This window comes from Vicugna pacos, chromosome 2 (assembly GCF_048564905.1).
Source record: "Vicugna pacos chromosome 2, VicPac4, whole genome shotgun sequence".
NCBI lineage: Eukaryota > Metazoa > Chordata > Mammalia > Artiodactyla > Camelidae > Vicugna > Vicugna pacos.
The window spans coordinates 103633819-103659015 of NC_132988.1; the positions used below are offsets into that span (position 1 = coordinate 103633819).

At 41.0% G+C, this 25197-nt stretch overlaps 1 protein-coding gene across 1 annotated transcript in view; it reads right to left on the reverse strand.

The window, feature by feature from the left end:
* SLC34A2 (solute carrier family 34 member 2) overlaps positions 1 to 16153 on the reverse strand; it is a 99823-nt gene extending 83670 nt beyond the window's left edge. The window contains exon 1 of the mRNA XM_031686785.2: positions 16106 to 16153. The gene's annotated coding sequence lies outside the window, so the exon portion shown is untranslated. The remainder of the gene's footprint in view (positions 1 to 16105) is intronic.
* Positions 16154 to 25197: the final 9044 nt, after the last annotated feature.

The window sequence follows — 25197 nt, forward strand, 5'->3', positions numbered from 1 at the left end:
AGACTGAGTCAGGTGGGGGTGAAGAAAGAGATAAAGTCAGAAGGTCTTTGAGCAGGAAAGACAGTCTGGAGTTTAGCCTGGGTGAGCTGGGAAGCCAACCAAAGGATGCGATTGGCTTATATTTAGAAAGGATCACTTTGCTGAAAGAAGGGGCTGGAAGGGGTAAGAGCGAAAGGGAGAGACCAGTTAGAATCTATTGAGATAATTCAGGCAAGAGATGACAGCTGTTTCAGGCACTTGGGCTGAGCACCTGGAAGCGCGGAGCTGCCGCTTACGGAAATGAGGGAAACCGGGCTGGGCAGGTCCTGTTCAGGACACAATGAAGTTTGAGAAGTCTATTGGACAACCAGATGAAGATGCTGAGTCAACAGCTGGATATCTGTGCCTGGAGTTCAGGGCAGATTTTAATGCCCCAGGTTTGGATATGCTAAGCAGGGACTAAGTATAGATGGAAAAGAACAGAGTTTGAGGACTCCAGGGCTTCATCAAGGAGTCAAGACAAAAAGCAAAGACGACTAGGAGTGGCTGGGGTGGTAGAAGGAAAACCAGGGTCCCCAAGGAGTCTATGACAGCGGTCAGTAAGCTTTTCCCATAAAGGGCCTCATAGCAAGTATTTTCGGCTTTGTGGGCCATCTGGTCTCTGTGGCCACCACTCAACCCTGCCACTGATGCATGGAAGCAGCCATAGATGCTGTGTGAATGAACGGCCATGGCTGTGCGCCCATAAAGCTTTACTTTACAGAACAGGCAAAGGACTGGATTCGGCCTGCAGGTTATAGTTTGCCTAATCCTAGGCAAGGCAAATGGTGCCCCAGGAGTCATGCAACATGAACTGAGGACGTGGTGCTCTGCAAACCAAGTGGACAAAGTTTTGCAAGGGCTCAAAGTGATAAGTGGTATCAAATGCTGCCGACAGGCTGAGTCAGTTGAAGAAGAAGAATCAGCCACTGGCTGTAGGAACACATCAGTCATCAATGGCCTCAGCAAGAACCTTTTCACTGGAGTGATGTGGACAAAAGCCTGCATGGAATGGGTTCCAAAGAAGCTGCACCGTGGTCCAGCAGTTATTATTCATGTAGGACTGCAGAGTTTACAAGGCACAGGCACAGTGTTGGGACCATACAGTGACGACAACAGAGCATTTTCACACTGTTTGAGGCAACTCGAGTTAGCTATTTGGATTCACAAGGAAAACAGAACCTTGGGGGTCTGGAGCTGAGTTAGAAACCACTAAAATATGGCTTGAATTTGATGGAGCCATGCCCAGGCATCATTCAGTGAAGCCATTGTTTTACACATCCCAAACACGGTGCCTGCCATTTATTTATATCCTGCCCTGTGATGAAAAAGACTTGAGATACGGATCCGTGTCATGGTTAAACCACGTCTGCGCTTGGTCAAAATATTCCATTCTGAACTCAGCATCCTGCAGTCTATACAGCCAAATGGGCTTTTCATTAACTGGGGTGAGTTATTGGCATGGGGTCCATCCAATGAAAAGGCCTAAATTTATGCCACACTTTGTTTCCCAGGGAGCCCAAACTATTTCATACAAATTACCTCATTGATCTCCAAAGCCCTTGTGTGAGATTTAGAACTATTATTTCTTTTTCATCTTGACACCCGGTCTGCAGCAGGGCAATAAATATCATGTTCTGATGTTTATGATGTGGGACTGAGGACTATGTCAGTGAAATTCGTGTTGCTGTTTTAGCCTCTGAGAGGAGCCCTGTGATGGAGAGATGAGCAGAAATTTGGTTTAATAGACTGTACCGGGCATGTTTCCTGGGTACCTCCCTGCTTGTGTGGGGGACCACCTTTTGTACCTTATGACCCTGCCTCCTTCTGCACTCCCCCTCCACCAACCACAGTTCATTGGACCAGGAATAGACATTACTCTGTTAGCTGACCTAAGCCTATGTCTATGCCTGGCATGACATGATGATCTGGGCCAATGCCAGAGTCTCTTGAGAGAGCATTTCCCCACTAGACACAAGGAGACAGAGACGAGCAGACACAGAAGGGAAGCACCACCACATTGATGGTGCAACCCCAAAATACAGAGGCATGAATCCAGATGCAAGAGGTCCCTGGCACCATTTTGGATACCGATGCTTGGCAGGTCCATTCTCCAGGGAGCCTGGACCCCACTGTAGCCCCAGTTCTTACCTTTCCAGGAGATTCTATCTACATCATCACTACACCCAGCCCTTTTTCTTCTTGGTGGGGGAAGTGGGGTAAACAGGAGATCCTTGTTCCTTGTAGCCAAACCTGCTGAACTCAAACCCTGATAAAGCACTGGTCCAGGCTTGAGAACCCCAAATAAGAAACTACCCAAATAGCCCATTGCTCTTAAACTTGTGTCTGCTTACAAACACCAGGTGGTGGGGGCAGAAGCAGTGCACCCAGGGACCCTCTCCTTTTGTCTTTCTTCTTCCCAGAGTCCTGCAATGTTCTAGGCCATCTCTATTGCTTCAGACCCAGAGACCTACCCTGCCCCAGGTCATCACTGGTTCACGTATTCATCATTCACTGGGTACCTACTATGAGCTCACCACCCTAGGCACTAGGGCCGCAGGAGTGAGTCAGGCAGACCTAACCCCCGCCCTCCAGGGTTATAATTTGGAAGGAGAAACGGATCAATAAACAAGCAAGTACATGAAAATGCCACACAGCCTAACAGAAGAGATTGTGAGTAGAGGGATCCTCAGAGCAGGTAAAGCCAGTTCCCATCCTGAAGAAATCATGAGGGACGTTCTGGAGGAAATGATACCTAAGCTGCTACTTGAAGGGGGAGTTGGGGTTACAAGGAGGTGGCAGAAGGGCATTCGAAGCAGAGGACGCTATACCTGCAAAGGCCAGGCCACACCAGGGTCCCCTGAGCAACCAGACTAAGGTGAGACACAGTCCAGGGTCCCCTACAAGGATGCCCTAGTGGGGAACTGGACTGGACACACTCCCAAGTTCCTTCTCACCCAGAGCTCCTGATTTAAGGTAAAGCCCACAATCCAGTCTGGGTCCAGTTTAGAGCGGATCTGAACTTTCATCCTGAGCCCAGAGAATATTTCAGTCAGAAACCAGAGCAAACACCAAGGCAGCCCCCGCCACAGGGCCACAGGTGACTTACACCCACAGCAGAGAACTGGGGCGGCTGTCCTGGGCTCGGGCTTATCCGCTACCAGAGCAGGAGGGCACACTCGGGGCACGGCTTCCTCGAGGGTCTGTGGTCCCAAGAGGCCCCCAGAAGAGGGCTAATGACACATTTTCCCAAGAGTCTTCCTTCCACCCACGTATGTCTAAGCATTGATTTGACACGTCTCACCAGCCCAGAATGGGGGCACACAGGATCTGGACTTCATGTGTTTAGAATTCAGCTTGCTACTCAGCTCTGCTCTCTGGAGAACCAGCCCGAACTTCCCCCTGGTCTCCTGCCACTGCGCTGAGAGTGAAGTGGGCTGGATCTGTATTAGAAAAGTCTCAAGTTCCTACTGCAGGTCAGCGAGGGGAAGACAGCCCCAGAGCCACCCTAGGCTATCAGACACGGAGTTCAATTCATGCCCAGAAAATAAGGGTTCTCTGTGTACCAGATGGTACTATTACCATCATCCCTTTTCACAGGTGAGGAAACTGAGACCCAAAGAGATAAAGTAACTCGCTCAAGGTCACCCAGCTAGGAAGTGGGGAATCTGAGATATAGATTCTGCTAATCTGCTACTAGAGGTCAAGGGTTAGAGTCAGGAACTATGTGTGATTAACTTCCTCTGAGGAGCCTTTATCAGCACTGCTGGGGGCCCTGTACACACGCCTTGTAAGTGGGTTTCAGTGATGATGTGAATACTAGATAGCCCTTCACTTCTACAGAATTTAACAGCTTAAACTGCAAATGTTTGCTGAATGAAACAATGAGCAAACAAGAGTTTGTTTGGGCTTCATTTTCCTTCACTCTCCACCTCTTCCCTTGGCTCCTCTCTCAAAGCGTCATATCCCCCAGGACACTTCTTACCTCTGCAAAAGTTCTTCATTTCTACTTTCTGTTCCCTTGCACCATCCTACACTTCCTCTTCTCCCCCACCTCTCCACAGTTCCCAGTCCCCACTGGACTCTGGGTTCCCTCATGACTCTGCCCCTCACTACTTCTGTGACTGTGCTGAACCTCTTAACTTCTCTGAGGCTCCGCTTTCTGATCTGTTAAAAAGGAGCTAATGGCCCTAACCTTTTATAGCAGTGGATCAAAAAGAATAATGCAGAAAATGACTTGATACGGCCCCGCCCATAGGAGGTAGTCAAAGGGTATTTGTGCCCAAGCAGAAACCTTTAGACCTTCTCTCTAACACTCCCTCTATTCAAGGATAATTTCTTTTCTCAAAATATCTGGAAGGCACATGATTCTTTGATCTTGGCTTAGGACCAATTCTAAGCTACCACACAGTTGCAAAGCCATAAAGCAATTAACAATAACTGCTATCAATTAACTGTGGGGAGTGTAAATGGGTGCTCAAGATTCCATTTACAAACAAGTAAGAAGGTATAGAAGCTTGCAGTTCTTTGAAGCCTTAAACCAAACGGTTTCCTGGAAACCCCGAGTGGCAAGGAAGCACAGCTGAAGGCTACTTCCCTCTGGAGGCCATGCCACCAGGAAGTGGCCAACAGGACTGGGGCCTGAAAAAGCTGAGACTGAATTCTGGTTATTGACACCTGAGGCTGCTGGTTTCTCCCCAGAGATAAAATCTCTCTGGAGAGTTGGAGGGACAAGGACTTAGGACTTGAACATGGGTGACTAGAGCGATTACGAGCCCCATACAAAATTAAGAAATGGAGCCCAGGAGTTCCAGTTTTCCACCTTTGGACCAAGCTGCATGACCACAATCAAGGTCAATGAATTCTTGGAACTGCCTTACTGGTCAGATGGCAAAACCTTCAGATGTCTGTGCCAACTAAGATTTTTTTTCAGATTGGCAGCAGAAATACTGGAAGGGCTCTCTTCCCTCTGCTTCTGAGACCCTTCAGAATATCTTAGCAAATGTTTTGACTCAGATGATCTGCCAAGAAGGACTCTTTGCTTGCGATTTCCCCAACACTAAATATTTGAATCGAACCTGAAGAGAAATTGAGATGTTTAGGAAGTTAGGAGAAAACTTGAGATGTCTTGTTTCCGCTTAAATTCTCTTGAGGGTCAACTCTTTGACTTATAAAGCAAATAAATCTGTATTTTGTAATGCATTATTCTTATGTAATCTCTCTAGACTTCCAAACTTTAAGAAAAAATGTTGGAGATAAGTTAAATGGTTTCTATTTACTGTAATTTAGAAATGCAAAGTTTGACTAGAAAGAAATGAGAATGACTTTCAAACACTCCAAAGCTTTCATAATGGAATGAGTGTTAGCTTCAGAGCAGTTACCTTCAAAGAATATATTTCAATTTGAAAAGTGTTGTTATAGCTCAAAACACGTTCGGTAATTCCTCTTTGATGACTGTCTTCAAGGCCAATTTATAAGATATAAAAACCTGCTTTTGACCTCAAGTAGCATTATACGACTTGTCCACTTTGTATTAGTCTCCAGACTTGACCACAAATGGTTTCTGTCTATTTCCAAAACTCAAATCTACCTTAAAAAGATTAAGATTTGCCATCCCCAAGGATATATTGAAACTAAAAATGCACTCCAAACTCTGAAGATAATTCCCAAGAAAGGGTTTCTGAAATGGGAATAAGAGAAGCATTGTTTGAAAATAAGGCTTTCTATAGCTGTGACTTTCAAGACCACATACCTCATTTGTATGCACCAAGTCACAAAACACCAGACCTAGAAGAGGCCATGAGGACAAGGCTGGGATTAGGGTAACAAATCCCCAGTGAGCACCCCCTTGGAGTCTGTATGTATGCCAGGTGCCTCACTCTCCTCACCCAAGTCGCGTCCCAGGGATCAAGGTATCTAGCGTAAGGTTAGGCTGCCTCCCTCTGCCCCATGGCTTTGTTAAAAGCATCAATCATGTTACTTTATACTCGCATCTTGTGACTAGGGTTCTGAACAATGATAATAGAAACTGAAGGAGAAAACCACTGTGCAGGCTTCTGTTGGATTTAGCGCCTCCCACAACCTGGTAGATGCTCAATAATGTTGACTGAAATGAACTGGACTCAAGATGCAACTCTAAAATGTATTTTAACTAAGAAATACACTATCCCTCTTATCATTGCCAGTGTTAACCACCGGTCTCACCATTCTGCATTGCCAGCTGTGCTGAGAATTGCAAATGCAGTGCTGTGAAACTGTCATAACTGGGTGCTTTGTGAATTTTTTTCAGACTTAAACTGTCACTAGTATTGATTTTTCTGAACCCTGGACCATAATCAAACACTGTAAAGTACTCTGCTCAGTAGATTACCATTAAAATCCAATCCCTGCCAAGTCACAGGGAGAAGAAACAAGGAACTGTGCTTTGCCAGAGACTAGTGGAAGTCAGGGGAAGGAAGAGTTTGGGGCAAATCTTAGAGTTGAACGGACCAGTAGCAAAATTGTCAACTTTATGTTGGTGGTGAGTTGGCCGTCCTGGGAGTATTCAAGTGGAGGTGGGATGACCCCTTTAGGGGGAGGGCAGAGGGCCTCTGCAATGAGCTCCAGAGCCCCCTGGCCCCTCAGAGTAATTGGGTTTCTAGAATTCTATGACAGCAGCTTGTAGGATGAAGATCTTCATAATATACATTCCTTGAATAAGTCATTATACTCTGCCTTTTTCCTGTTTTGATAAAGTAAATTTTCTTTGGCTTTTTTTTTCAAATCAAAACTCTAAGCCCTTTTGCTGTAAGGAGTCATCCTGATTTGCCAAGGAAGGTATTGACTTCATATCCATTTCCCACCCCAGCTGGGACAGTCTTTGCCTTCACATCAGGATTTCTGAGCAGCAGGAGGCATTGCTAGGGCAAGGAACTAGCATCCTGGAAAATCTTCACAAGTATTCTGTGAAGCAAAAATTCCAATTTGTGTTTTATAAATGGGGAAACTGGGGCCCCCGGGGGGTCTGGTGGTCTGCTCGAGGTCTCACAGCCGGCAGAAGGCAAAGTGGGCATTCCTATCCAGGTTGAGTGGCCCCAAAGCATACGTTCTTTCCATTAGACCAGGGTATACACTGTGTAGGTGTGGGTATAAATACTGCATTGAGTCATCAGTCCACGTATTGTTATTTCACTTCCCGCAGCCACATCACCAGTCTTCACAATACGTTTCAATAAAAACAACTAAAGCTTATCAAGTGGTAGCCATGTGCCAGGCATAATCGTGGGAGCTTACCCTTAATAGACTCACGTTACCCTAGGGAGAAGGTGCTATAATTATCCCATTTCTTAGATAAAGAAACTGAAGTATAGGGAGTTGAAGTGCCTTGTACAAGTCACACAGCCTGTAAACAGCAAAACCAGGTTTTTAAACCCAGAATTTCTGTCGTCAGTAAACAACATCTCCCGCCCCCCAACCCTTAAGCGCTCTGATCTACTGAAGTGTAAAGAGTTCTTTAAATCATCCAGAGCTGTGCGCATACTTCTATGTTCACAATAGGAAATTCATAAATATTGTATGAACTGGTAAATATGGGAGGGATTATGAGAGGGGAGGAAATGACCAGTTTCTAAATGGGCAGTTAACTAGAATGGCCTTGCAAGATGGTCAGAGATGGGCGATGTCTCAGGGCCATTCAAAACCAATGGAGGGGCAACATCCTTCGAGAAAAAGCTATAGTTATCCAAATGCAGTGCTGCCTTCTCATGTCCAGAAACCCGGGCTCAGGGCCTGGAAAGAGGGAAGGTCCCTTAGCAAACTCACCATCTGAAAAACTGGTCCTGCCTATTGGTTCTGATGCCTTTGAGAGACTGAAGCTGTGTCTTTGTGTTTTTTCAAGCATTCATTCAATAAATATTTACTGAGAGATAACTCCAAGGCAGGCACTGGGGACAAGCAAAGGCCCTGTCCTAATGGAGCTTACATTTTGGTGGGGAAAATCAGAGGAGTAATGAGCAATGTATAATATGTTAGGTGGGGTTAAATGCTATGAAGGAAAATAAAGCCATTTTAAGTGGAGTAGTCAGAGAAAGTATCTTTGATAAGGAGAACTTTCAGCAGAACCTGAATGAAGTGAGGCAGCAAGTGATGCTAATACTTGGGAGAAGGGTGTTCACGAAGCTGTGCAAAGGCCCTGGGGTTTGTTCAAGCAAGAGTAAGGAAGCCTGTGAATCTGCAGCATGAACACTGATTATTTTGCTGAGACCAAATCAGAGTCAAAAGAAATTTGAAAGTTCCTGTGTGGCTCTCCAAACTTCATCAGGGCAGACCCAGTCAATTTTTCTGCCTTATTGGGAGAAAAACATATACATGATTAAGAACAGCTTATATCTATATAATATTTATAGTCTTAAAGTGCTTCTGCATAATCGATCGCATGAGTCCTCACAACCTGATAAAGCAAGCATCGTGCTCTTTTAGAATATTAAAGACACTGAGGTGACTAAAGTTTAAGTAGATTGCCCAAGGTCACACAGGTATACAGCAGGTCCTAAGCCAGTGCTCTTGCCCGCAGTATCTTCCCTCTTCAAAGCCAGAGTACACCTTCTCTCTACTGACTGTAACCACCATCCAACCTAGAGCCTGTCAGAGCCGCCCAGATTCACAGTAAATGCCTCTCTATGCTGTTGCTGAAGACTGTTGCAAAGGGGGCCAAGGGGGCTTCCTAGAAGAGACGAGGTGGCTAGAGCAACCAGAAAATGGCCCAGACGAAGCAGGGTTTTGAGTCTATTCTTGGCATCACATGGATGGAAATTCTAAGACCCAAAGTGAAAAATGACCTGTCCATGTTCCCAGAATGAACAGAGGTCTCAACAGTTGAAGCCCAATTCCTCTGTTTATCTTCCTCGGAAAAGAATATAGATATAGATATATAGATTTATATACACACACATATATGTACGCTTACATATATAACACATTTCACATTTATGTATGTATTTCACTTATTTGAAAAGGCATGAAGCAAAGCAATTAAGAATTTAGGAGCTTGATTCCAGAGTCAGGCAGCTAACCCTTCATCTGAAAACAGGCTATTTTCTCTCTGTGGCTCAAGCAGAAACACGCTGTTTTAAGACTTAGTTTTGGGTTTTTTTTGGTGTTGGGGGGTTTTGGTTTGTTTGTTTGTTTGTTTGTTTGTTTATTATTCCCTTCCGCTTTAGCCTAGCTGAATGACTGCTTCTACACATGTTCCATTCTGGGATCCAAATGTGTGTGGAAGGCGTCCTTCATCTATCTTGTTTGGAACACAGTGTTTCTGTGTTTCGGAGACAGGCCTACAGATATATATATATATACATGTATATATATATATATATATATATATATATATATATATATATATATATGTGTGTGTGTGTTTGTATATATATATACACGTATATATATGGGAAGGCATTCACCTAAATTCCGTTTTATGAGGCAAAATTCCTTGACCTTGAAACCGGCTCTAGGAAACAGGCTGAGAAATGGGGCTAAGTGTTTCTAGAGATTGCCTTTCACTTGAGCCTAGCTGAATGACTGCTTCTGCACCTGTTCCGTTCTGGGATCATAATGTGTGTGAAAGTTGTTTTTCATCTATATTTTTTTTAACATCTTTTATTGAGTTATAGTCATTTTAAATTCCAGTGTAGAGACATACTGTTTTAAGACTTAGTTGTTGTTTGGGTTTTTTCTTTCGGTGTTGTGGGGGAGGGGGGATTATTTATTTATTTATTTTGAAAGGAGGTACTGGGGATTGAACCCAGTGGATCGAACCCAGGACCTCCTGCATGCTAAGCACGTGCTCTATCACTTGAGCTATACCCTCTCTCCAAGGTTCAGTTTTATTTTTTAAGAATATTTCTTTAGAGCAGTTTTAACTTTACAGAAAAATTGAGAAGGAACAGAAAGTTCTCACATTCCCCTGCTTCCACACATGCATGGCCTCTCCCAGTATCAGCATCACTTACCAGAATGATACATTTTTTACCATGGATGATCCTACGGTGACACATCGTAACCACCCAAAGTCCATAGTTTACCAAAGGGTCACTCTTGCAATTATGCATTCCGTGGTTTGGATAAATGTATAATGACGTGTGTGCATCATTATTGTACCATGCAGAATAGTTTCAGTGCTCTGAGAATCCTCAGTGCTCTACCTGCTCATCTCTCTCCCACTACCCCACCCTTGGAAACCACTAATCTTTCTACTGTCTCCATAGTTTTGCCTTTTCCATAATGTCATATAGTTGGAATCATATGGTATGTTTAGCCTATTCAGATTGGCTTCTTTCACTCAGGACTATATACTCATGTTTCCTCCATCTCTCGCTCTCTCTTCTTTAAATTTTTTTTTTATTGTAGTGTAGTCAGTTTACAATGTTGTGTCAACCTCCATGCCCCTTTATGGCTTGATAGCTCATATCTTTTTAGCGCTGAGTAATGCTCCATTATCTGGATGTACCATAGTTTATATCCATTCACTTACTGAAGGGTATCTTGGTTGCTTCCAGGTTTTGGCAATTATGAGTAAAGCTGCTATAGGCGTCTATATGTAAGTTTTTGTGTGGATATAAGTTTTCAACTCTGAATAAACACCAAGGAATGCAATTGCTGGATTTTATAGTAAGAGTATGCTTAAGTTTTGTAAAAAACTGCGGAACTGTCATCCAAAGTAACTATAACATTTTGTATTCCCACCAGCAATACATGAGAGTTCCTCTTGTTCCACATTCTTGCCAGTGTTTGATGTTGTCAGATGTTCTGGATTTGGGCTATATTCTAGTAGGTTAAGACTCAGTTTTCACATCTGTAAAACAGAACTAACAACAGTGGCTAATTTTTGTATCCATTCATCCATCGATGGAAACTAGATTTGCTTCCACATTTTGGTTATTGTGAAAAATGCTGCAATGAACATGGGTCTACAAATATCTCAATTCTTTTGGCTATGTGTACCCGGAAGTGGAATTACTGGGTCATATGGTGATTCTAATTTTAATTTTTTGAGGAACTCCATAATGTTTGCCATAGAAGCTGCACCATTTTACATTCCCTCTAGCAGTGCACAAGGGTTCCAATCTTTCCACACCCTTTCTAATACTTACTATTTTCTGCTTTTGACAACCATCTTCACGAATATGAGGTAGTTCTAGGGTATTCTTGTTTTTAATTTTAAGGCTTTTTTTTAAGAGCAATTTTTAGAGCAGGTTCATAGCAAAATTGAGAGGAATATACAGAAGGCTGTAGGAAATTAGTCAAGAATAAAGGAGACTAAAGAGATAAGACAAGAAAATTCAATGGCTGATCCTTCATTGGCCTGGATTTAAAATGTTTTTAAAAATCTACAGTTTAAAAGATATCACTGGGACAATTGGAGAAATGTGACCATGGAATATCTATTAATGTTAATTTCACGAAGTGTAACCATTGTATTGTGCTTATGAGGGAGAATGCCTCTGTTGTTGGGAAATGCTTCCTGGAGCATTTAGGGTGATGTTGTCATGAGGTCTACAAGTAACTCTCAAATGGTTCAGCAAAAAACAAACAAATAAACCAGGGTGTATACACATATGGAAAGAGAGCATAAATGCGTGGGGAAGTGTTAACTCTTGGTAAGGCTAAGTGAAGCATATAGGGGTGCTCATTGTCCTATTCTTGCAATTTATTTGAAGATTTAAACTTTTTTTTAATGGAAGGTAGGAGAATCTCTGCCTATAAGTCCTTGCAGTGATGTCTCTCACTGTGTGACTTTATTGCCATCTTATATCCTTTTTGTAATAAAGAGTGTGGAGTGTAAATAGTTTTTAAATAGCAGCTTCTTTCCAGACATTTTTAGTAGAGACAGTGGAAAGTGTGATTAAAAAATACAACAAAACAAAAACAAAGACCACAGCTCCCTTGTCATTTAAAAATAAATGTACCTAACTTTGTTATTTTTGATGCAATAGAAATGTTTATGCCAGTTACAAAATTCTGGTTTCTGAAGTGGAAAAAAAAAGTGAATGAAGGGCCACCAATGGCAAAATGTCCTTCTTTCTTGTGGGTGAGTTTTGTTCCATTGCATATATGTGCTGCATCTTCTTTGTCCATTCATCTATTGATGTGCACTTGCGATGCTTCATGTCTTGGCAATTATAAATAATGTTGCTATGAATAGTGGGGTGTATGTATCTTTTCGAATTGATTCTTATTTTGTGGTTGGCTTCATTCCTTTGATAACTATGTAAGTTTAAAAAGCTAAAGCTCTAAACGCTCTTAGAAACAAGGAACAGTACATGCATGTAAATTTTTTAAATGTGCGCAGTATATTGTGCATATGTATTTAAATGGAATATACTGTACATGTGAAGTCAAACTGTAACAATGCTACCTAATAAAACTGAAAAATGAAAAACAAAGTACCTATTCTAAAAAAAGACAAAGCTAAAATAAGGTAAAAATCTGAACAGTCGTTGCCAGGGCCAGGGGGCAGAAAGAAGACCGCCCACAAAGGGGCAGGAGGGGACTTTGGGGGATGATGAAAATATTCTATACCTTAATTGTGGTGATTGTGGTCCAGCTGTACACATTTGTCAAAGTCCTAGAACCACAGACCTAAAAAGTGTGAATATTGCTGTGTACAAACTATACCTCAATAGGCATGACTTGGGAAAAAGAAAACACTCTGGTTTTTTAGCATCATGCTCATATTCCTACTGGCTTGAAGGGAATTTTTCCTGCCCAGAGGTTTGTCTACTTGCCCCAAGCAAGGGAGAAAGCTCAGATTAGTGCAAATCAAGAAAGGTATCCTCAGATGCTCCATAAGCCACAAACTTCTGCTCCAACAACCTCCCTTTGGGCCACCCTCCCCCCTCACCTGGGCTTCGGTCCCACCATTGGTCATGGTTTTGAACTGGACACAGGAAAGAGGATCCACTGTCAGAAGCCATCAGTGGGAGTGTTTATGCTTTCAGTGGAAGAGAGCTTCTTGTCTTTTTTCTCATACATAGTCAATAAACATTTACCAAGTAACCTCCAGGCGCCGGGCAGTACACTCAGCATGGGAGGATAATGTGTAGAAACCCATCATAATAGACTACGATTTAGGAGAATCAGAGCATTTTAGAGTTAGAGCCCTTTAGGAATCACTATTTGATACCTTCATTTCACAAGTTGGAAAACTGAGTGTTATGAACCGAATGCTTATGTCCCCTCAAAATTCATGTGTTGAAATCCTAACCCTCAAAGTGATGTTATTAGGAGGTGGGGAGTTTGGGAGGTGATTAGGTCATGAGGGTGGGGCCCCTAAGAATAGAATTAGTCCCATTTATGGGGTTAGACTCATGAATGGGTTTTATAGTCCCTTCATAAGAGACACAAGAGAGATGCTCTTTCTCTTTGTGTATCAGGACACAGTGAGGCGACAGACATCTATAAACTAGCAAGAGGTTCCTCACCAGAACCCAACCATGCTGGCACCCTGATCTCAGACTTCTAGCCTCCAGAACTGTGAGAAATAAATGTTTGTTTTTCAAGCCACCCCAATCTATACGATTCTGTTACAGCAACCAGAACAGACTAAGACACTGAGGCCCAGAGCAATGTAGGGATAAACTCAAAGTCGTGCAGAAGTCAGTGAGCCTCTCACAAATTTACAAATACCTTCACACACTCAACAGTGAGAGGCAGAACCAGCTCAAGGCAAGAGCTGGAGCTTTCAAGCTGGATGCATTTAGACCCAAGCTCAGCCTCTTAGATTTCGGCGTGGTAGCTGGCCTCAGCTCCTCACCTGTACCATGAGCATGACAGTCCCCTCATTGCAGGGTCTCCTGCAGAAACTAGTATAGTTTATGTAGAGTCCCTGGTGTAGAGTAAACCATCGTGGGAGACATGGGGAGTATGGACCAGCCAAAGGACAACAGTCCTCTTTAAGATTCTGATAAGGAGATGGGGTAAGGAGGCACAGAGATATCTGATGAATTCACCAGTGTCACAGCTCTGCTTGGGGCCGGTCATTGATCAAATTAACTCAATGTGTTGAGATGACTCTGTATTAAAAACATGTTCTAAACGATGTTTTACAACTAATACCCTTCTCGGAAAGGCAGAGGAGAGAGGACGGGGGTTCTGATAGCAAAAGCATTTTCTGAATATTTGAAAAATGCATGCAGCCTAAATGGTACTTTATATCTGGAAATTGAAATTAATGGAAGGCTCAGATTCTTACTACATGACACAGGCAAGAAGGCGTTTTCAGATCCCTAGAGTCATTCAAATTGGACTCCACTGTCAAGGTGAGATCCTTTAGGGATCTGCTATTAGGGAGAAACAGGGTTATTTTATTTACCAAATCCATATGTTTGAGGGTAAATGAGTGCCCCTGGGGGGGCCAAAACCAGATTATTCTCCAAAGGAGCATAAAATTCATTTGCAGCCTCCTTCAGACAGTCTGGCATTGCACACCTCCTTCAGGGTTAGGCAAAATAGGTGATGAAAAATAGGTACTCTTTACTCTGGAGACTGTGTCCCAAATGGACAAAGACTTACTCTCAGTTTAACACATCCTCCCTGGCCATCCCTAACCAGGTTCTATGGACCAGCTTAGCAGGTCTGGTCCTGGCATCTCTGAGCAAGTATCTGGACCCTGCATCCTCCAAGCCTCTGCAAAGACCTTGCCCCAACTTCACTAGCCAGGGAAGTTGGTTCCATGCCTGCCTCTTTACATCTAGGTGACAGGTACCTCTTCTAATGGTTTGGGACTTGATCCTTAGGTAACGTTTCGAAAAATGTGGAAGGTATACAACATCATGGGTTAGAGGCTCAGCTCCAGACTCAGTGTCTGGGTTTGAGTCTTGGCTTAGCCTCCCACCAGCTTGGGTCCCTGTGCGCAAGCTAATGTCCCTATGCCTGCCTCTATTTCCCCGGCTACAAAACAGAGATAATGATAATAATAATAGCAAACATGTGCATATGTCTTCTCCCCAGCAGACGCTGTTCTGAACGCTTTACGTAGATCAACCAGCTAATCCTCTCACAGCAATAGTAGAAGTCAGTACTGCGGTCACCCTCCTCCTCCCTACCTCACCATGAGGATTAAATAAATTCATACCCAGGAAGGAAGGCACTGAGACAGTTCCTGACTCAGCACTCAATAAACCCTAGCTATTATTACATGAGATGATTTTAAAGGTCACATGGATAGCATGTTTAAGTTCACAGTGTGCATTTATAAAATTAAATGTGTATTAGAAGGAAACCATATACTTTGCCTATGATTTCATTCTTATTATTTCCTAAATTAAGGATGAGGATAGTATTTAAGTAAAACATATACAGTCAATTTAAAAAGAGATTAAGTGAACAATCGCATAGACTTTAAAGAGATTACAGCAAAAATCATTAAGGTCGACCATAAATGCCCAAACACTGGGAAACACTGCTCTAGACTCAAAACAGCCAAAACACTGCCTGTTATTAGCAGGTATATTCTCTGTTCTTTCTTCCAAATGTCCACGTCTACCTGGTTCTGCAGTCAAGAAAGGAGTCCCATTCCCTCCCTGAAACCAGCCTGCCCTTTTCGGCTCATGCTGTTTCTCGGGTCAAGTCCATGGTCTCAAGAAAAGGCAAAGAGTGTGTTTCCCACTCTCTAATCTAGAGGTGGGCTGGGGGGAGCTCCCCCTAGACCACACGTCAGGCAGGTGATGATAACGGCATGGGTGAGGAGACACCACCTGTCCCACTAATGACAGGATCCCGCGCCCCTGGAAGCGCTAATTACTCCCCTGGTCTTTTAAGATCACTCCCTACCTAACTGTTAACAAGTCCCTTCTCCAGAAACTTGGAAACCACTTGAGCTGTTTGGCTACAGCCCTTGGAGACAGAGAGAAGGGCTTGGCTGGGCTGGCTATACCTGCCTTTGGAGATATTTTCAAATAGGTAACTCTTTAGCTTTTCAGTGAGATCTTGAATCAAGAGGGAGCTGCTGAGGCTCCGAAAGGTCTATAGAAACCTTGGTCACAGGTTTTGTTTTCCCCTGAAGAAAAGCCCGGGGCCGTCCCAGTCTGCCCAGACTTCCCGGTGAGCTTACCTGGGAGGCAAGGCAGCTGGGTTTCCCAGGACCCTTTTCGCCGTGGAGCTGCCAGGCTGCTCTCTTTCAAACTCGCATTCAACATCACCTTCACAGGTTTAATTTCATTCCCAGAGGAAAACATGCATAGAGAAACAGAAGTAACTTCTTTTTGGAGGTTACCGAACATGGTGCCACTGAGAACTGGAATTCCCAGTCTCTCTGGTTTGTGGTCTCCCCACACCTTGTTATTGTTTTGCCTTCTTCCAGGGACACTAACGTGACTCCCCAGAGTAATTACTCTGCCTTCACTAGTCCCTGCTGCCTCGAAGTTCAGACTCATTTCTTGGCAGCTTACGAGGTACCAAAGACTCTGCTAAGAACTTTTCAAACATCATCTCATGCAAACCTCACAATGACCTTGTGAGTTTAGGTTTATTTTTTTCTGCGGGAAGCCACTTAGTAAGAAGTCTGGAGTCAAAGTCAGGGCTGGATCAATGGCTCCACCTGTCATCAGTCTTTCTAGTTTTCCATCTTTCCTCATTGCCATCCTTCTCCAGGGAAACAGAGGTTCAAAGGGCTTAAGCAACTTGCCACAAATCACAAAGCTAGTTAAAAGAAGGGATGGGATTTGAACCCAATCCTGCCTACCTCCAAAATTTCCTGCCATGCTGGATGGAATCTTTCTGGGGATGGAATAAAGGGAGAGGGGTGACAGGCAGGGATATGCCAGCCCAGCCCCAGGGGCACTAGTACTGCCTTCCAGTACATCCCCAGCTCAAGTCCCAAACACAGGGAGGACTTGGACCAGTAACTAGGAGCTGGTGGATGTGGGAGGAAAAAGGTCTGGGACCCTCATCTCCTGGGCTTTGGCTCACACCTCTGCCTGATGCAGCTCCTGGTCCTTTCAACTCCTACAAACCTCCCTACCCTGGACTACAAATGCCAGACCTCCTCACACAGGGTTGCCAGACTTAAGGAAAAAACAAGACAAAATAGAACTCTCAATTAAATTTGAATTTCAGATACAAAAGAAATAATTTTTTAGTTTAAGTATGGATATCCATTCAACAGAAAAGCAGGAAGGTTAGCAGAGATGATTCATTAAAATAATGTTATCACAGTTCTTTGGTCTCCCAAGAAAAACTATGTAAGCATAAAACTTTATGACCTTAGTATACTATTATTATTTTATGTTTACATTTGAGATCAACTTAATCTTAATATACTAAAATGATATAGGTGTTAACCAAAGACATTAATAAACATAGAAGGTAAGATCTTAAAGACAGATAACACAGATAAGTTATTTTGCCATGCAGCACTAAGAAGCGATGTCAAAGTCCAGGACTGGATGGCTTTACTGGCGAGTTTTACCAAATATACAAAAAAGAACTCATACTGGTCCTTCTCAAACTCTTCCAGAAGATTGAAAAGGATGGAGTACTCCCAAACTCATTCTATGAAGCCACCATCTCCCTAATACCAAAACCAGACAAAGAAACTACCAAAAAAGAAAATTATAGACCAGTATCACTGATGAAAATATATGCAAAAATCCTCAACAAAATATTAGCAAACAGAATCCAATAGCACATAAAAAAGATCATACATACACCATGATCAAGTTGAGTTCATCCCAGGAACACGAGGATGGTTCAACATATGTAAATTAATCAATGTGATATACCACATCCACAAAAGAAAGGACAAAAACCACATAATCATCTCAATAGATGCAGAAAAAGCATTTGATAAAATTCAACACCGATTTATGATAAAAACCCTTACCAAAGTGGGTACAGAGGGAACATGTCTCAACATAATAAAAGCTATTTATGACAAACTTATAGCCAGCATAGTACTCAATGGTGAAAAACTGAAAACCTTCCCACTAAAATCTGGGGCAAGACAAGGTTGTCCACTCTCACCACTTCTACTCAACATAGTCTTGGAAGTCCTAGTCACAGCAATCAGGCAAGGGAAAGAAATAAAAGGGATCCAAATTGGAAAAGAAGAGGTAAAATTGTCACTATGTGCAGACAACATGACACTATATATAGAAAATCCTAAAAACTCCACACAAAAACTACTAGAACTAATAAAAGAATTTGGAAGCTAGCAGGATACAAGATTAATGTACAAAAATCAATTGCACTTATTTACACTAACAATGAATCAACAGGAAAAGAAAGTAAAGAAACAATCCCTTTTAAAATAGCACCCAAAGTAATAAAATACCTAGGAGTAAATCTAGAAAGACTTCTACATGGAGAACTACAAAACATTGATTAAGGAAATTAAAGAAGATTTAAAGAAATGGAAAGATATCCCATGTTCCTGGATTGGAAGAATCAATATTTTTAAAATGGCCATACTGCCCAAGACAATCTACAGATTTAATGCAATCCCTATCAAATTACCAAGGATATTTTTCACAGAACTAGAACAAATCATATTAAAATTTATATGGAATCACAAAAGACCCAGAATTGCCAAAGCATTACTGAAGAAAAAGAATGAGGCTGGAGGAATAACCCTCCCAGACTTCAAACATTACTACAGAGCTACAGTAATCAAAGCAGCATGATATTGGTACAAAAACAGACATACGGATCAATGGAACAGAATAGAGAGCCCAGAAATGAACCCACAAGCTTTTGGTCAATTAATCTTTGACAAAGGAGGCAAGAACATACAATGGAATAAAGATAGTCTCTTCAGCAAATGGTGTTGGGAAAACTGGAAAGCTGCATGTAAGTAAATGAAGTTAGAATGCTCCCTCACATCATACACAAAAATAAACTCAAGATGGTTTAAAGGCTTAAACATAAGGCGAGACACAATAAATCTCCTAGAAGAAAACATAGGCAAAACATTATCTCACATACATCTCAGCAATGTTCTCCTAGAGCAGTCTACACAAGCAATAGAAATAAAAGCAAAAATGAACAAATGGGACCTTATTAAACTTACAAACTTTTGCACAGCAAAGGAAACCATAAGCAAAACAAACAACAACCTACAGAATGGGAGAAAATGTTTGCAAAAGATAAGACTGACAAGGGCTTGACTTCTAGAATATATAAACAGTTCATATGACTTAATAAGAAAAAAACAAATAACCCAATCCAAAAGTGGGCAGAAGACCTAAACAAGCAATTCTTCAATGAAGACATACAAATGGCCAATAGACACATGAAAAAATGCTCAATATCACTAATTATCAGAGAAATGCAAATTGAAACTACAATATAGTATCACCTCACACCAGTCAGAATGACCATCATTCAAAAGTCCACAAACAGCAAATGCTGGAGAGGGTGTGGAAAACAGGGAATCCTCCTACACTGTTGGTGGCAATGCAGTTTGGTGCAGCCATTGTGGAAAACAGTATGGAGATTCCTCAAAAGACTAAAAATAGATTTACCATATGACCCAGCAATCCCACTCCTGGGCATATATCCAGAGGGAACCTCACTTCAAATAGACACCTGCACCCCAATGTTCATAGCAGCACTATTTACAATAGCCAAGACATGGAAATAACCTAAGTGTCCATCGACAGATGACTGGATAAAGAAGATGTGGTATATTTATACAATGGAATACTACTCAGCCATAAAAATGATAAAATAATGCCATTTGCAGCAACATGGATGGCCTTGGAGAATGTCTTTCTAAGTGAAGTAAGCCAGAAAGAGAAAGAAACATACTATATGATATCACTCATATGTGGAATCTAATTGTAAAAAAGACAAATGAACTTTTATATATAAAACAGAGACAGACTCAGAGACATAGAATACAGACTTGTGGTTTCCAGGAGGGAGGAGGGTGGGAAGGGATAAACTGGGAGTTCGAGATTTGCAGATCCTCACTGGTATATATAAAATAGATAAACAAGTTTATACTGTATGGCACAGGGAAATATATTCAATATCTTGTAGTAACTTATGGTGAAAAATAATGTGAAAGTGAATATATATATATATATATATATATATATATATATATATATATATATATATATCCATGTATGACTGAAGCATTGTGACACAACACTGTAAACTGACTATACCTCAATAAAAAAAAAAGAAGTGATGTCAGCATATAGCATATTATTAATTCTTTTTCTCATATGATTTACTGGAGCTAGAAGGATAAAACTAAGTGTTTGGAGCTATCTAGTAAAACTTTCATAAATACCAAAAACTGAACAAAAAGATGTTAAAAGTGAAGACCTAAACAAGCAATTCTCCAAGGAAGACATACAAATGATCAAAAAGCACATGAAAAAATGTTCAATATCACTAATTATCAGAGAAATGCAAATCAAAACTACAATGAGGTATCACCTCACACCAGTCAGAATGGCCGTCATTCAAAAATCCAAAAATGACAAATGCTGGAGAGGCTGTGGAGAAAGGGGAACCCTCCTACACTGCTGGTGGGAATGCAGTTTGGTGCAGCCACTATGGAAAACAGTGTGGAGATTCCTCAAAAGACTAGGAATAGACTTACTGTATGACCCAGGAATCCCACTCCTAGGCATGTATTCAGAAGGAACCCTACTTCAGGATGACACCTGCACCCCAATGTTCATAGCAGCACTATTTACAATAGCCAAAACATGGAAACAGCCTAAATGTCCATCAACAGGTGACTGGATAAAGAAGAAGTGGTATATTTATACAATGGAATACTACTCAGCCATAAAAACTGACAACATAATGCCATTTGCAGCAACATGGATGCTCCTACAGAATGTCATTCTAAGTGAAGTAAGCCAGAAAGAGAAAGAAAAATACCATATGAGATCACTCATATGTGGAATCTAAAAAAACAAAAACAAACAAACAAACAAAAACAAAGCATAAATACAGGACAGAAATAGACTCATGGACAGAGAATACAGACTTGTGGTTACCGGGGGGGGGGGGGGGTAGAGGGTGGGAAGGGATAGACTGGGATTTCAAAATTGTAGAATAGATAAACAAGATTACACTGTATAGCACAGGGAAATATACACAAAATGTTATGATAAATCACAGAGAAAAAAATGTGACAGTGAGTGTGTATATGTTCATGAATGACTGAAAAATTGTGCTGAACACTGGAATTTGACACAACACTGTAAAATGATTATGAATCAATAAAAAAAATGTAAAAAAAAAAGAAACAAAACAAAACAAAAAAAGATGTTAAAAGTGATCCACCTCACTAGTAACAAAGAAATTAGAACAATAAAATATTACTTTCATTTATTAAATGTATCCATATATTAATCAGTTGAATAAACAATGCTGACAACAGCTAATGATGTGATGCAAGTGGGTATAAATATGACAGGGTACTTACATTTAATACAAGAAGGAGTAAAAATCTCTACCTTTCTCAAGAGCAATTGAGTAAATTAGATCAAAAGTCTTAGAAATGGGCATCTGTCTGACTCAAAGGTACTTCTTGAAATTTGTCCTAAGAAAATAACTTGGGATAGGGGCAAGATTTCATTACAAAGATGTTTACTGCTGCATTGTTAGTGTATATATAACATTATGATATGTATCATTATGGTAATTATTAATATATATCATTATGGTGTATATATTATATGTCATTGTAATTATGATATATAATTATTAGTAATATAGATGCACATATATGTGGTGTATATACATGTCACACATCATATATACACCATATAAATATAAAATACACACACATCAATGGGGAAAGTAATAAATTTTGGCACACCTATTCAAAGGCAAGCACTTTTTTAAATTGAAGTATAGTTGATTTACAATGTTGTGTTAGTTTCTGGTGTATAGCAGAGTGATTCAGTCATATATATATATATATTCTTTTTCATGTTTTTTCCATTATAGGTTACTACAAGATGTTGAGTATAGTTCCCTGTGTTATACAGTAGGACCTTGCTGTTTATTTTATATATAGTAGTTTGTATCTGCTAATCCTAAACTCCAAATTTATCCCTCCCCCCACATCCCCTTTGGTATCCTTTGGTTTGTTTTCTATGTCTGTGAGTTTGTTTCTGTTTTGTAAATAAGTTCATTTGTGTCATTTTTTTAGATTCCACCTATAAGTGATACGATGTGATATTTGTCTTTCTCTGTCTGACTTACTTCACTTAGTATGACAACTTCTAGATCCATCCATGTTGCTGCAAATGGTACTGTTTCATTCTTTTTTATGGCTGGCTGGGTATATCCACCATGTATATATAACACAGCTTCTTTACCCTGTCATCTGTTGATGGACATTTAGATTGCTTCCACGTCTTGACTGTTGTAAATACTGCTTCTACGAACACTGGGGTGCATGTATCTTTTCACATTAGGGTTTTCTTGGGATAGACGCCCAAGAGTAGGACTGCTGGGTCATATGGTAAATCTATTTTTAGTTTAGAAGAGCAGCCACTAGAATTTCTCTATTTTGCCAGATAATACCAAACTGTTACTCAAAGTGATTGTACTAATTAACACTCCCACCAGCAATGTATGGGAGTCCACTGATACCCCACATTCTTGCCAACGCTTGGTATTATCTGACTGCTGCCAGAATTTTTGCCATCCATATGAGACCAAAATGATATTCTCCCTTGGTTCTATTTTGAATGTCCCTGACTATAAATGAAGTTGAGAACCTCTTTGTAAGATACATTTATCTTTTCCTTTTCTTTTTCCTTCGTTCAACATTATCAGACCTTACTTGCACCCAGCAACCTCTGTTTTCTTCATTCATATGGATTAGCAAAGGAACAGGCATGCAAGCAATTCAAAAATAACTTTAATGGAATTTTGGAATTATCAGTGTTTTGTCTCCACACTTCCCTTTTTAAATCAATTTTGCTTAGTTGGTCATTAAATCTGATTTGGAATCAGATTTGAGAAGTGGAATTAGGAATAGTTAACCTTTGTTGAGTGTTTACTATGTGCTAGTCCCACAGCTGGGGGTTTTATGTATATAAAAGAACAAAAAACTTGCTATCTAAAATAACAGCTTCTTTCTAAGGAGAAACTATGTCTTATCAGGGAAGCCCTGATCTTCTGAGCACTTTGGCTTAGTTACACAAAGTGAGTGTGGAAATAAGTTTGGTGCTCAAGGCTAGAGAGAGCCCAGTGCCCTGCTTCATGAAGCGAGAGAATTCTGGGGTGATCGCTGGGAGACCCGATGAGGCGGAGAGGTGGGACGGCACGGAGGAGAGAGGGAGGTCAGTCAGTATGCAGGGTGGGTGAGTCTCTAGTTGCTGAAATGATCAAAGGATTCTCCAGTTTGGGGTTTGATGATGTCTTTCATTGTGTCTGTTATTCAACATGCAGTGCCTTATGAGTGGCTTATGTTTCTCGTCTGTGAAATTTTCTCATATGGAGTAACACAGCGTGGGAGGTAACACAGCACGCTCAGGATATAAAGGCAGTTCTCAAACAGAACAAATTCACCAGACACCGAAATTTTTTTAATACATGGCCAAGCTTGAAAACAAGAAAAGAATATCCACAGGTTCCGGAGCAGGTACTAAAAGGAAACAGTCCACCTGGTATATATTGCAGAGACCGGTGATAACACAAGTACCCAGGACCTCAGCCCATGAGAGGTGGGGAACCCGAACTGAGCCCCTTCCCAAGAAAAGCTGGAAGCCAGGAAGCCTCTCTGTCTTTGAAACAGACAACAGAAAAAAATGCGTTTATTGGCCAGGGATGCCAAAAGGAAGTTGACTGTCTTTTAGGTCCACGGAAAGTCAAAGAACCGCTGTAAAGAAAGCAGAGCACCAAGCTGCATTGGGCACAGGCGTCCGACCTGAAGCCAAACTACCAATGAGACACAAGAACCCCTTCTGCACAACTACCCTAAAACTGGTCCGGAAGCGGCAAAATCCCAACCTAGTACACATGTTTCATGGAAAGTCACTCCTACTGAAAAAAATGACTGATTACATGAACTAAACAGCTGCTGTGAGAGAAAATCAACCAACACAACAAATGCAACAAAATCCAGAACCAAGAGCTACAGATACAAAGCAATCTCAGGGAGGCCTTAAAATCATGCCATTCAAACAGACAATAACATAAATGAATTAAATGCAAGAAAGTAAGAAAGAAAATAGATGAAAGAACATGACAGTAAGGGAGGGACTGTGAAATTTTAAAAAGAATTCAACTGAACTTACAGAAATTAAAAAATAGAGTTATTAAAATTAAATATTCAATGGGCACTCATCTGAAGAGAGAACTAATTACCTGAATGGTAGATTTGAGGAAAGTATCCATAATGCAGCTGTAGCAATAAGAGGTGGGAAGAATGAAAGGAATTAAGAGATGCATAATATAAAATGAAAAGATTCAGCATAAATTTAATAGGAGTTCCAGAGAAGAGAGAGAAAGACAATAGGAGATACTGTTAGGAGTCCAGGCCAAATCATTATGCAGGAGGGAGTAGATAAAGATATTTTAAGACATAAAAAGTCAAAGATAATTTACTGTAACATCCTCTTTACTAAGAGCAATATCAAAGGTGGTATCACAGCAAGAAAGAAACTCAACCCAAAAGAAAGATGTGAGATGTGAGATGTGAAAATGGTAAGACAAGAAATTGATGAAAAGGTTAATAAAAATAATACTGACTGTAAAATTATAACAACAGTGATGATGATCAACTGGGAGTTTTTTTTTTAAAGGTGGGATTAAAATATTACCCAACAATAACATAGAAGATGGGGAGAGGGGAGTTGGGAGTTAAAGCATCCTGAGTTCTTTGTGTTGTTTGAAAAAATGATAGGGATAGTAGATCTAAATCTTGAATCATGCTTGCTAACAATGAACCACCAAATGAACAGAAATCGTATGTTTAACTTCTAAACAGTTGAAGGGGAAAGAGGTGGGTGGAGACACAAAGAAAAAACATGGTGAATAGAAACAAAACCATAAAATGAGCTAGTAAAAACAAATCCACACATACCATTAATCATAACAAATACAAATGATCGCTGAGAAACTCTCCCACGTATGCCCAAGAAAAAATAGACTAGAAGGTTCATCATAGTATTGTTTGTAAAAGAAAAAGAATTAGAAACAACCCAAATGTACCATCTT